The sequence below is a fragment of the Triturus cristatus genome, chromosome 5_2, assembly GCF_964204655.1.
Source record: "Triturus cristatus chromosome 5_2, aTriCri1.1, whole genome shotgun sequence".
NCBI classification, from domain to species: Eukaryota; Metazoa; Chordata; class Amphibia; order Caudata; family Salamandridae; genus Triturus; species Triturus cristatus.
Window position 1 is genome coordinate 228,332,796 of NC_140588.1, and position 13,749 is coordinate 228,346,544.

The 13,749-nt window shown below is 39.9% G+C and overlaps 1 protein-coding gene across 3 annotated transcripts in view; it reads right to left on the reverse strand.

Moving 5' to 3' along the window:
• Window positions 1-13,749, reverse strand: part of LOC146822827 (Y+L amino acid transporter 2-like) — a 436,531-nt gene that overhangs the window by 109,027 nt on the left and 313,755 nt on the right. The window lies entirely within an intron of this gene.

Below are 13,749 nucleotides of genomic sequence, written 5' to 3' on the forward strand. Positions count from 1 at the left end.
AATATAGGGAAGAGTTCACAGAAAATAGTACCAACTAGAACTAGCAATATACATATACATAAGGATAGGTCAATTAATGATTTTTCTAGCAATGTTTTTTCTAAATTGTTGTATGAATACGTAAAGACAATGGAAGAAAGGGATTGCTATGTTTGCATGTAATTACCTGCCTCTGTTTCGGAAGGAGTGACTTATCATCATCTTCCGGCTACGTATGGAATTTCATGCAGTGTGTTGATTAGTATATTTTACCAGTTAGGGAAATTAGATTATAATATGTCTAATGTAGATAATATTCTTGGGCAATTGCCTATGAATAAAGAACTGAATCCTGCAAAAGAAGCTAACACTTTAGGTGAGATTTTTTCGAAACTAAAGAATTAACCTTAGAATATGTATTTAGGAACAATTTAACTTGCAGTTTGAAGGGAGAAGAGAAGAATTTTCTAGACATGGTTGAGAGAAGAAGGTTGAACACGCACAAGAAAGCAGAAGGGCATAAAATGAGTGAAACCATGTGGGATATTGAGAAAGAAAAAGAATTGAAAAATGGAGCCAGTCCAACTATGGCTTTAGATGCACCACAGAAAGGCAAACTATGCATTACCAGGAAGAGATCCCAGTATGATTATTATTTTATAGGGACTAGTGAGTGCTATGATACATACTTTATTGCAACCGGATGGGGATTGAGAGGAGGAGAAGATCCAGTTTTTCCGGGATTGTATTATATTTGTGGGAACAAGGCTTATTACAGGTTGCCTGACCATTGGTTTGGTACATGTTATGTTGGCCTGGTCTTTCCAAAGATTTTTCATATGGATAGAGTAGAAAATGCTGAACAAACTAATCCATTAACACGCTATAGAAGAGAAACATGGACAGAAATTCTAGGAGATATTTTTGGAGCTTTAATTCCAGCAGTGGGAATTTCTTTAAATGCTTTTGGCATTCGGAAGCTGTCAACAGTGGTGGATCGTTTATCAACAAGCACCGCTGGAGGCTTTCTTTTGGTAAATACAGAAATGGTTGCTTTACGCGCTATGGCGATGCAAAATCGACTTGCCCTTGACATTCTTTTGGCAAAAGAGGGTGGAGTCTGTGGAATGCTGAAAGTTCAACATTGTTGCACTTACATTCCTGACGAAAGCAAAGATCTAAAAGTTTATATCAAAAATATTACTGATTTGCATGAAGAATTAGTACCACTGGAAGCTGAAAGTATCTGGACTAAAATGGCTAATAAGATGATTGCTATTAAGAATTTTATAGCTAAAATAGGTAGTACCATTTTTGGTAAGATATTATTTCCATTAACCTGTGTAATTGCTGCATTATTGATCCTTAGATTAGGGTGTATGTGCTGTAGATATAGAAGAAATAAAAAGAAAATTACAAAAGAAAATGTTAAAAAGAGACAAAAGAAACCAGAAAGAGATCCACAAGAAATAGAATTAGAAGAATTGAGGGAAAGCATGTATATAGAAACTAAGAAAGAAGATGAGTTGGAAACAAGGGTTTGAAAAATGAACAAGAAGATATTTTGAATTTCTTCAAAAGGGGATTAAATTGATTTTTTGGGTTTTTGATTTTTGTGGTGACTATATATCACCAAAGGGGGGATTGATGGAGCAGGGTTTTTCCTTTAAAACCGAATACCTGTTTCATTTTCGCATGTTGTAATTAAAAGTACTACTGATTAATTAATAACTACTAAAAGTTTGTCGAGTTTGGTTTAATCAATCTTATTAACAGAAGAATTTCACGTGGGAACGCTATTGCATGGCTAAATTAATAAATGAACTAAGTTGGTGAGCAAATTGACTAAATAGATGTTGCTTATGTGATGTTTTGGGGCCCGATTCACAGAACTAACTTAAGACAAAATCCTAAACTTACTACCATTTTGGTATTCACAGAAGGCACTTACTCATTTTGGTATTCACAGAAGGCACTTACTCATTTCGGTATTCACAGAAGTTAGGAGTCCTAACTTTAGGACTCCTAAATGCCTTCTGTGAATACCGAAAGCCTTAAAATTTGGATTTTTCTCAGTTTAGTAGTAGTATAGTTAGGACTCCTAACTTTAGGACTCCTAAATGCCTTCTGTGAATACCGAAAGTCTTAAAATTAGGATTTTTCTCAATTTAGTAGTCCTAAGTTTAGGACTCCTAACTTTAGGACTCCTAAATGCCTTCTGTGACTACCGAAAGCCTTAAAATTCCGATTTTTCTCAGTTTAGTAGTAGTATAGTTAGGACTCCTAACTTTAGGACTCCTAAATGCCTTCTGTGAATACCGAAAGTCTTAAAATTAGGATTTTTCTCAATTTAGTAGTCCTAAGTCTAAACTTAGGACTACTAAATTGAGAAAAATCCTAATTTTAAGAATTTCGGTATTCACAGAAGACATTTAGGAGTCCTAAAGTTAGGAGTCCTAACTATACTACTACTAAACTCAGAAAAATCCTCATTTTAAGACTTTCGGTATTCACAGAAGGCATTTAGGAGTCCTAAAGTTAGGACTCCTAACTTCTGTGAATACCGAAATGAGTAAGTGCCTTCTGTGAATACCAAAATGAGTAAGTGCTTTCTGTGAATACCAAAATGGTTGTAAGTTTAGGATTTTGTCTTAAGTTAGTTCTGTGAATCGGGCCCATTGTGTTTTGCGCTTATAATTAATATGCATTAATGGCTTTTGATGTCGCAAATGGCTAGATAAATACATACACATAAGGGTATTAGCAGGGGAATAACACTGTATAATCATTTCCGTGCAGTAATTCTGTTTTATGTCTTATTTCACTTAAGTTGACCAATATGGCCTACCAAAAGATGGCTACCACCAGCAGCCTGCATTCGAGTAGATGGAAATTTTGCGAGGAAGCTTCACACTGCCTGTGACCTTGCACTTTTGATGAACTGAAAAGCCATGATCATGACGACAAGCCCAGAAAGTCTGCCAAGTGCCCCTGAACATGGAATTTGTTGCAAACCCGAAATATTGAATTTATGAATTTGTAATGATCCCACAACTGGGATACAATTTATCCAAAAGAGACATCCGTAGAAGTAACGAATTAGTTATGGACCCCTTATTTTCTATTCATTATTTGGTACGATCAATGTGTGAGAAAATCTCGCATTGTTTCTCAATGTACCAAGACGACATTATTTCCGCCATTCATCCGTTTTGCTCTATATGATTGTAACATTTTAGAATGTAATTTTTAGTATAAATATTAGTAGACTAGAGAGGTCTAGCGACACTTCTTCCCGAACTGATGATTCGAGGTCCCGATGCTGACGGAGAGGACGGTGACTCTACATGACGACTAGAAACTCTGATTCTTTTACTGAGGACTGGTTCTGACTTAGAAAACGACTTTTAGCCTGAATAGGTAAATATGAAAGAAATGGTTTTGCATTCAATTGGCTTTTCTTACAATTTTAGATAAATTCTGTTTGAATAACTGTGTCGGGTGGTTATTTTATTGTCATGTTTATTGAATTTATTTGCATATTGTATAGAAATGTTTTCACCAGATCCATAGCAACTAGTAGATGCCATTGACCTCAGAGTACATGCAGATTGGTTAGGTATCAGAAAGTGTTTTTTTTCCCTTATACATGGCACGGATAGAGTGGTGAATGTTGGTGTAATGGGCCCCACCAGCGTGTGATGTGTGTGTGCGTGTGTGACTGTGAGATCACTCCGTCCGTGGAAGTAGAGGGGATTCGGAAGCTCCGATCTGCACCAAGACCATAACTGTCCAAAGTCATGAACCACGCCAAACCCATACTGGCTGTCGCTGTAGATCGTCACTCAGAGTTTCTCAGAAACACAGCATGCATGGGTGAAAGCAACAAGTTCAGCCACCTGCGCAGGGTTTACTCCTTATAACCAAATGGGTTCCACCACTCCAGAAACAGTACAGACAGCAAAAGCTGTTTTCAAATTTCCTTCTTTATCTCTTAAGCATGAGTCATCAACAAATAGGAGATAATCAGAATTGGGCAGTGGCTCATTGACAATGTTAGGACGTGGTTTGGTACACAGTTCAGTGACATCGAGACAGTCATGGTCTTCATTTTCCTCCCCCTCTGAATTTGGAACCGGTAACAAGGTAGCAGGGTTTAACAAAAAACATCGATTCAATGCAACATTTTCAGCAGCCAAGATCACTTGCTCATATCTTGTCAACCAATTGTTTGTTAAATGCTGCATCTTTGTTCTACTTATCAGAATTTCCACTGAGTGGGGAACGTACACTGTCAATCGGTGTCCTATCATAATGCTCTTGCATCTTTCAATACTGTCAACAGATGCAGTTACGGATTTGAGACATCCGGGTAATGCTGACGCTACAGGATCTAATGTAGCAGAGAAATAGGCGAATGATCTACGGCCACTTCCATGTAACTGGGTGAGTACAGAGAGAGCACAACCTTCTTGTTCATGACAGAATAGCGAAAATGCTTTGTTGTAATCAGGCATTCCTAAAACTGGAGCATGACACAGGCTCTCTCTCAGCTCCAGGAAGGCAAGCAAGCAATCGTTGTCCCATTTCATCGGATCTGACACATCCTTGTGTGTCAATGTCAGCAAGGGCTTAGCCATTAAAGAGAAATTAGGGATCCACTGTCGACAGGAGCCCACTGTAAAGATCAATCCACGAAGTTTATGTATAAATCCAGAAGGTGTTTTTAAGTATCTTCATAACACCTCAGCCTGCATACACAGGCATAACATTCTGATTCTGTGTCTTAACTCTAGCATGATGTCATTTGGAACCATGTAGTTATATTCTAATACTTACAATGGCTTATGAGTTAAGTACTGTATATTACAATGGCTTATGAGTTACATACAGCATACTACACCCACCATTCCAAAAAACATCCTGACCACCTTCTGAGTACCCTGTGGGTTTATTTGCAGGATCCCCAATACTTGTTCTGGTGAAACCTTCCTCTTGCCTTTCTCAATTCGATACCCCAAGATTGTACTTCATTCAGACAATATTGAAGTTTGCTCGGGACACTTTATGTCCATTTTCAGCCAGATGGTTCAACAATGCAATGGTGTCACCTCTCAAGCTTTTCTCGTGTTCGATGCAATCAGAGGATCATCAATGTATTGGATCAGAACTGAGCTGTGAGGTAAGACTAGGGACACGAGATTCAAAATCTGGTTAAAGATAGACAAGCTTTCAGTATACCCTTGTGGGATACGACATCATATTAAGACACGGTTTCCCAGCCAGAAAGCAAATAAAAATTGCCTCTCCTCATGTAGTGGAATCGAAAAGAAAGCCTTGCAGAGATCAATAAGCATGACCCACTCAGCTTCACGTGGAATTTGGAACAATATCACTGATGGATTCGGTACCACAGGACAACAGGGAACCACAATGTTATTATACGTTCGGAGATACTGGACAATGTGATAGTTGCCGCTAGGCTTCGCAAGCCCATAATAGGGGAATTACATGGACTTCCCAGCATATCCTTCAGAATACCCTTTTCAATCATGGAATTAATCACAGATGTGATACCCGCCAGAGATTCAGGTGTCAAATTCTACTGTGGAATTTTTGGAAATTTGGCAATTGACTTAACCTGTATGCGGACTGGTTCAGCTTCTATCTCTTCACTTGTTAAGTTCCACACCACTGTTGAGATAGTGTACCTATGGTCTAAAGGCATATCCTACATCATCAGCAGAGGAAACATGGTGACATACAATTCAGGTTCGCCAATTTGAATGCAATATCCTCATCGTTTGTTTGCAGTTCGATTCCCTTTGAGGTGCTTCCCTTCGGAGTGCAATATATGGTGCAATTCAGCTTACACAGCAAGTTACGGCCCAATAAACACACAGGACTTAAGTCACACAACACAAACTGGTGTCGGTCCTTAGAAAGGACCCAATCTTCATGGTTATCTCCTCAGTTAGAGAATTTGACATCATCTTGTTCGCAACTCCTACAACTTGGACCGATTTTCCAGAGAGGGGTAGGTTTGGGGCTTCTGCTGTTCTGACAGCAGAGCGGGTAGCACCAGTGTTGATTAAGAATGTTATTGAATGCCAATCAACATCTGCATCAATGTTGGGCCCTCTCTGGTCTACCTCTAAGCTTGCGCCAAGTATGCAGTCTTCCACCCCTCTCAAGCACCGTCATATGGACAGATCTAGGTCAAATTCGTCCAGAGATTCCATCAGAGACAAATGATGATACATTTGATTTTCCTGTGATATCATTGGAGGTTGTGGTACTGGCATTACATGACCTTGAGATCCCCCCATATTCTGAGATCTCGGCCTAGTCAAAGTCTGTATCTGTGCCACATCATTCTGTCCCTGACTAAATTCTCCAGTTTGCTCTTGGTTTTCAGCGTTGAGATGACGTTTGTGTTTCCAGTGCCCCACCTTATTACAAAAAGGACACATTGTGGACTTCTTCAATGTCGCCACATCTATTTCTGTCTTTGGATCTATGGGCACCCCTCTACCTCTTCTCTGTCCTGCTAACCCTCCAATCATCGGGGTGAGCTCCCTGCACCCGAGGAATGTTTTTTTGTAAGTGCTTGTGCCTGTCCTCCTTTTTGAGCATTCCTCATCTGTACTAACATCAGCTTCTCTTTCAACTTCTTGTGCTTTGAGTCAACCTCATCATTACAATACCTGGCATAATGCAGAATATCATGCACAGTCTTATTCTACCAACAAATCAAATGTTGTTGTATCATGAGACTAACCTTGGGTCTCAAACCGGTGTCATACTTGGACACTAATTGCCTCATGTCTTTAGGGTTGAAGGGTGTCTAATCCACTGTACTGCCGAAAGCCGGTAATAGTATTTCATAGCATTCAAGAATAATTTCTTTGGGCTCTGGTCGTCCAATCAATTTTGACCCAATCAATATACGGTGGGGCAATTTTAGATTGTAACCACGTGATCACCTGACCTATGTCTTCATTACCATCGGCGATGGACCATGGGTCACTGGGTCCCTGTCTGGTTCCTTTTCAGGCAATTATGTGGATATCTTACATGTCACTAGGTCCGGTCACTGGGGACCACAATTTTGAGTAATGTGCTCAAATAAATCCACTATACCTGCTAAATCCTCACAAACCGATCAACCTGTTTATACTACTCTGCAGGTTTTTCCCTCTACTTCGGAAATATATTTGTGAATGCACCAAAATCACCTCTACTCCAAGGCACATGCACATATGCACTTTCCATAGTGGGTATGCCTCTACTCCTGATACCCCCCCCCCCCCCGAGGAGGCGGCTCCCCTGTAAACTTCTTTGCACTTTTCTTCCTTGACCACTTCTCTTCCCATTTGCCTAACATACTCCATGCTCTCATTCCTATGACCAATTCCCGAATGTGTGTTTTTAATGCAGCTACCCTCTTTTCCTCTATTTCTTGGTCACTGTTTGGGTCAGTTCTACATCATATTTCTGGGTAACATCTTTCACCATAAACAGTAACTCGTCAGGTTCATATGTCTCCACTCAAGTGAGTGCTAAATTCCCATTAATTATCTTGTTCAATTCTGCCCTCATCTTTACCACATCCATCAATTTTACATTTACTGCAGACTTTATAGTATCCTGACTTGCAGCTTTTTCTGATTCTCCTTGGTGTTACTATGATCTCTAAGGTATGATTTTAAATCTGAAACATCAAACATATGCTGACTGCCAGAGGTTCCCTGTGTCTGCCCTTGCTCCTGAGGTGTGCTACTTTGTACTCTGGACAGTGTGCTCCACACTGTTTGGTCTGAATCAGTACTCTTCACGGGTAAAAGCCTCATAACGTGAGAGCTATTCTGACATACTGAAGGGTCTGCAGTCGCTCTGTACGGAATACTCAAATTTGCAGGAGCCAATGAAATAAAGCCCCCCTCAACATTCGCTGATCTGCCTCGTGGTGTTCCTTCAATGCCCATGTGTCGTCGTTGACTTCAATTCCCTGCTGAGTTCGGGTCGTGTATGGGAACGATAGGCCCAATTGTGACCAGAACTGTAAGAGCTTCCGGTAATCTTGAAGTAGCGTTATTAGATTTAATGTGATCTGAGCCCCCAGCACATCAGTTCCCACCTCTTCTCTCCATTCTGTTAACCTCGCTCCTGTCAATATTTAGCGCCTTGAGACTCTCACGGGTGAGTAGTGCGCTATATAAACCCCCTGATTGATTGAATATTACCCCCACAACACCAGAGTCTGAGATTATTTGTGCAGATGCGCTGCCAGTGTTAACAGTCTCATCAAGTGTTCTCCCGCTTCCATCCTGCAGTGGACTATAATGGGTTGGACGATCAGCCAGCAACCCAGCTAACAGACGATCATCAGTGTCACTGTCATTGTTTCCATCTGTCTGATTTTTTCTGTCCTTATCTTTCACATCCTCATACCTCATCAGTGCTGGATATAAGCTCTCTTCCTCAATCATGTCGAGCATGAGCTGCATGCATCCATGCATCAAGCACCTCAAACTATGTAGGTAAAGGTTTCATTGCAAGCATTACTCCCCTCAACTGGTTAAGTGTCTCCAACTTGAAAGTGCCATAGCGTGGAAATGACAATGCACCCTCTTTCTAAGTGATCTTGTGCAAATTTTGGAGCCAAATAATAGTATGGAGTCCTAAATTTGTTGGGATATAATTGGCTGGTGTGACGCAAATTCCATGCGTTAATTATTAAGCTTTCCATTGAAATGCATTAACTTCGTAGGAACATGTTGCTTGATTCACATTTCCTCTAACATCCAATTTCCCTCATAACATTCAATAATTGAGTTTGTTCAACAAGTTATTACATTACACTCCTACCAATTCCCCTATGTAGGATACAAATTGTCCGCTCTATCACTCACAAATCCCTATCACCCAGCAAGGTACGTTTCACTGTTATGATTGTCACAACCAAATACTGAGATATGTGTAACTTAATTTCTCCTAGATCAACATTGGCCAAATTGCAATTATTTTGCATGCATTCGGATAATGTACTACCTACGTAAAACAGATGAAAATGAAAGGGCCTCATGAACTCACATTATTACCATTTGCAGGCCCTATGCTCTCAGCAATCTGTCACCACATTCAAGATGCAGCTCTTCTTGCTCCGCCACCTGTACAGGCTACCCACACCAGACATATAACAGAGCCAAGTATGTCAACATTCATGTCAACCAGTACTAGTAAATGCATGTCTCCTTCTGCATACATTTGTAACAGTAAAAAGTAAATCAATCACTGAAAAGGGTACATAGGTTAGGTATGTGTCAGGTTTAAGTGTCATTGTTGAACAACCATATCTGATGTTTATGTTCTCAAGACACAGCAGTTGACTTTGGCAGCATGGTCAGGTGGTGGAGTTTTCCCTTTCATCATGTTACTGTGTGAAGTGGCATAGTTGGCAAGAAATCGATGGAGAGGAATGTGGCCCTAGAGATTGTCATTGGCTGAGATTAATTTAAGTATTCCTTCCATCACCCCTGTCATTTTTGTGTCGTTTCCCACCCTAAGTGCTGCTGGTATGCCCACACATGAGTCCTGTCCCAAAACGGGCTTGATATCCAAAGCATTTTACATAGTCTTTTGTATTTGCTGTAGTGTGAAAACAGCCAGTCGAATTTTGTTGTTATAGGGTTTTTCAACTTAGAGATATCTTGAAACACTATACTACTAAAAGTAGCAAGGAAGCCCAAAAAATAAACTAGACTGCATGTAAAGTTCAAGATTTACTACATGAACAACTGAAAGATCCATTTATGGTCACATGCAAGTTTTCTTTGTCATGTCTTCTGGCTCACAAAATACAATTAGCCCAACAAGTCAAACAAAAAACAGCTTTCTTATGCATCTTCTTTCACTGATGTTCTGACCATTGCAACTGCAGCAGTGGGGAACTCAACTCAGTTTCCAGAACGACTCTTTATGGGTAGTTCTGACTATGCTCCGAAATCTTGCTCATTTCCTGAAAAGGAACACTTGATGGGTTTCTCTGTGTAGGGTAGATTAGGCTCTTAGCTAGTTTAGTGACAAATCACTTTATGGAACACTCTAAATTTGATTTAAGCTGTCACTAATCAACCTTTTTATTTAACTATAAACTGAACTAATTTGGATAAAGATGACAAACCCATACTAATCCATTAAGATAAATAAAGGCTTTCAAAATGTATCCAACCACTCTCTGAACATTAAGGATATGGCAGCTGATGATATATGCTGATTTGTGTATTCATTCCAGCTCCATTCATACCTCGGTGGCAAAGGTCCCTTGACCTACCAAATGCCATCAGGATTTTCAAAGGATGAAATCTGTAAGTCGGGTTGTTTAGTCTTAAATACCATTTGGTCAAATCCTTTAGGCGCTATCAGTTTCTGGTAGCAGAGGATATGGTTCATACCCCAAATGGAGCATTTAAATTAGTACCCAAGTTACATTAAAATAATCCCGATTCCAGTTTCCAGTGTCCAGATCCTGATGGCAAGGCAAAGCCGAATTCGAAGACATGGTGATTTTGGCAGGTCCAGTTATTGAAGGTATGAGTATTAATAGGGTTAAAATGTCTTGGTAGCGAGTATTGTAGTTGTGAGTGTCTTTTCTTTTCAGGTGTATGAGTGGGCTATAGAGACATCGAGTTGTTGAAAGGGAGGAGTTGATTTTCAGGCTCGTTGAAGTGGAAAGATGCCGGGATAATAACAAAAGCTTTAAACTTGTCTGCAGGACATTTAGATGTGGAGTGTGAGGTACCATCACTTCCATCAATTACAATTGGGACAAGCTGTTGTGCTTGATTAATCTTGGCTAATGTTAGTGGAACCTTATTGCGCATACGGGTGTAGATGCATTGATTTGTGTGATTTGTTTGCTGGTCGAGAGTTCATTTGGGAGTGTACAATACTCTTGAATGGTTCTGATACCTAATTTCCATTAGAAAAAGCAAACAAGAAGTTTTTTAAAGAAGATATTTAAAAGTTGTGTGTTAATGCAAAGAAAATTGTGAAGGTGGGCGTGCTTTAAAGCTGTCATTGTCTAGTGGGTTTTCAGTGTTGTACTGTGACTGGACATTGTCAATTTGAGTGCTTTCTTTAAATTTAGAAAGAAATTATGTGAAATTAAAATCTGTCGTTTGCTTGGAGAATCACATTTGCCATGTATGCAACAGAATCAAAACATTTGGTTTTAAAGTGAACATTTGGAAAATTAAAAACTGTCATCATGAAATGTTTTAAGCATTTTAAGAAATTGGTAAGAGGATATGTCACTATAACTGTACATAAAGTTGAGGAGGCAGCCCCTGAGGATACTCCGGCATACATTATGTCTACTGAACATGGTCTAAGCTCTTGTTTTTGGCTTTGACAAAGGAGGAGGGTGAAGGAATATGAGGGTCCTTTGAGTTTTTCAAGGTATGAGACATTCAATAACAGAATCCTAGATCATTTGATGGAGAAATTGTATGAAATGAAGCCACCGCCTCAACCTATGCAGCATGAGGCTTTTCATGCTTGGAAAAAAGGTGCAAGAGAAAAGGAGAGGGATAAATATCAGAGAAGGACAGGAAAGCAATGAAGAATTATGCAAATGCTCAATGGGATGAAGAAAAGCGTAGATGGACTAGGGCATTATTAAAGGAACCACATTATATCCAGTTCTTACATCATAAGGTGCGAAAAAGAGTAAGGATACTGCTAGACAAGGAGATGAGTCAGATTCAGCAGACGAGATATTAGAATAGATGGTGTCTTTCTGACCACCACTAACTATTCGTTTTTCTGACTCAGAAGTAAGTGCTAGTGCCAGTCAGACCATAACTACAGCTCCAATGTATCCCGATCCACTTCTTACTGAACGTCCTTTATAGATTTTACAGATTGTTACACCAGTTGTGAGATGACCACCAGATGTGGTCCCCTTTGAGAATAATCCAGTTGCACCTTGTTTGGCTGCAAGTGCATCACCCCAGAATCAGAGAGGGCCAGAAATTTTGATGACACCAGTTTTGGGAAATGTACCAACAACCCAGAACACACAGTTAGTTCTGTGGAGACCCCCACAAATTTTGCAGGCTCTAGAAGACAGAGGAGGGAATTTAGTCTTCACAACTCCCTTAGCCCCTAATGACTAAATTATCAATGAAGATGGAAGCATGGCTTGAAGAGATTACTAGAGAGAGAAGGGCAGAGGTCACAGAGACCCCAAAATAAATAGAGATCGGAAAGGACAGATCATTGAATATTCCAAGATTGAAGATAGAATTAGAAGAGCTAATCAAAGGTTGTTTGGAGTTTGACCAGTTGGATCAATATCTGAGAAATTAGTTAATCTACCTGTGTAGGGAGATTATACGAAGGACTGCTATGGAACATAACAAATTGGCAGGGATAGCAAAGAAGTATCTTTCTAACAACATGAATCTGTATAGTAGCTATAGGGTTGAGTTGGATGATGAGGCAATAAAAAACATGAGGCTTACAGGAATGCATTTGCACATTATCAAACTGACCAAATGCATTCGCAGATGGAAGGATGTGAAAAAGTTGGAACGTTGATGGGCAAAGAAACATGAAAAGAAAAAGAGAGAAAAGAGCAAACACAACTAAACTGGGGTGGGGAAGTGAGCTAAAGAACGATGACGGATTCAACTCAGATCTGTGACTGGGGGTGAGTGTCTGATAAGTTTCAGCGTCTCGTCCATCATCTCCTTGTGTTTGCTAAGAAAAAGAGAGAAGCAGAGAGAAAACTGGATGAGCTGAATGTGGATGAGGCAGTAACATATCCATTTAGGGAAATGGCTGGAGGAACTTACTTACACGTGCCATGGAATAGAGGTGATTTGACAGCATTTATGAACAATTTTCCAATATTGAGAGACAAGCCGATGCAGTGGTACACACAAGTGAAAAGATTTATAAAGATTTCAAAAGTGTTGTGGAGGGATTTGGATACGTTTCTTGACATTGAGGTACCATCTGACTTATGGGCAGAATGTAAAGTAGCCGTACAATGGCCGAAAAGAGAACCACCTATAAAGAGAGGGAGTGGTGCACCATCCCAGCTGGAGATGGAGAAATATGAAGCAGTTATGACCTTTTTGTAAGGGATAATACCTCCAAGGGATACTGATTAGTTAAAGATTTAGAGAACCAGACAGGAGCCGACAAAGACATTTTAATGAGCACTATGAGAGATTACTGCAGGTGTTTAAACAGCATTGTGGATGTGAGTGTCCTGGAGAAAAGGATATGGGGATTTTCATTTCATATTCATATTAGGATTGAAACATGAGATCAGTGTTATCTGTAGCAGACCTATTTGTTAGATGAAATATTGCGTTATGTAAAATACTGCAGTGAATTGGACATGACGCAGAGGAAATTAAAGGAGAAATTTATGTTTGCTCAGACTAACTTGGCTCAGAAAGGTTTTCAATAACCCGTCTTTTGCAGGAAGTCAAGGAATGATGCAGGGTGTTTGTTGCACCACAGGCTGGATTTTCGGGAATTAAAGGTGGAACGAATATGTCCCACGGCAGAGCTAGAGGTGTCCCCAGGCGTATAGGATCTGAAATGGACATTGCAGGAATGAAAAAGGTTATGAGGCTTCCCACAATAAAAAGGTTCTAAACTAGGTCATCAAAAAGTGATAAATCCAGGCGGATAAGATGGTCAGAACCTCCTCCTCACAGTAAGCATCAAAATCCACATGCCAGGCCT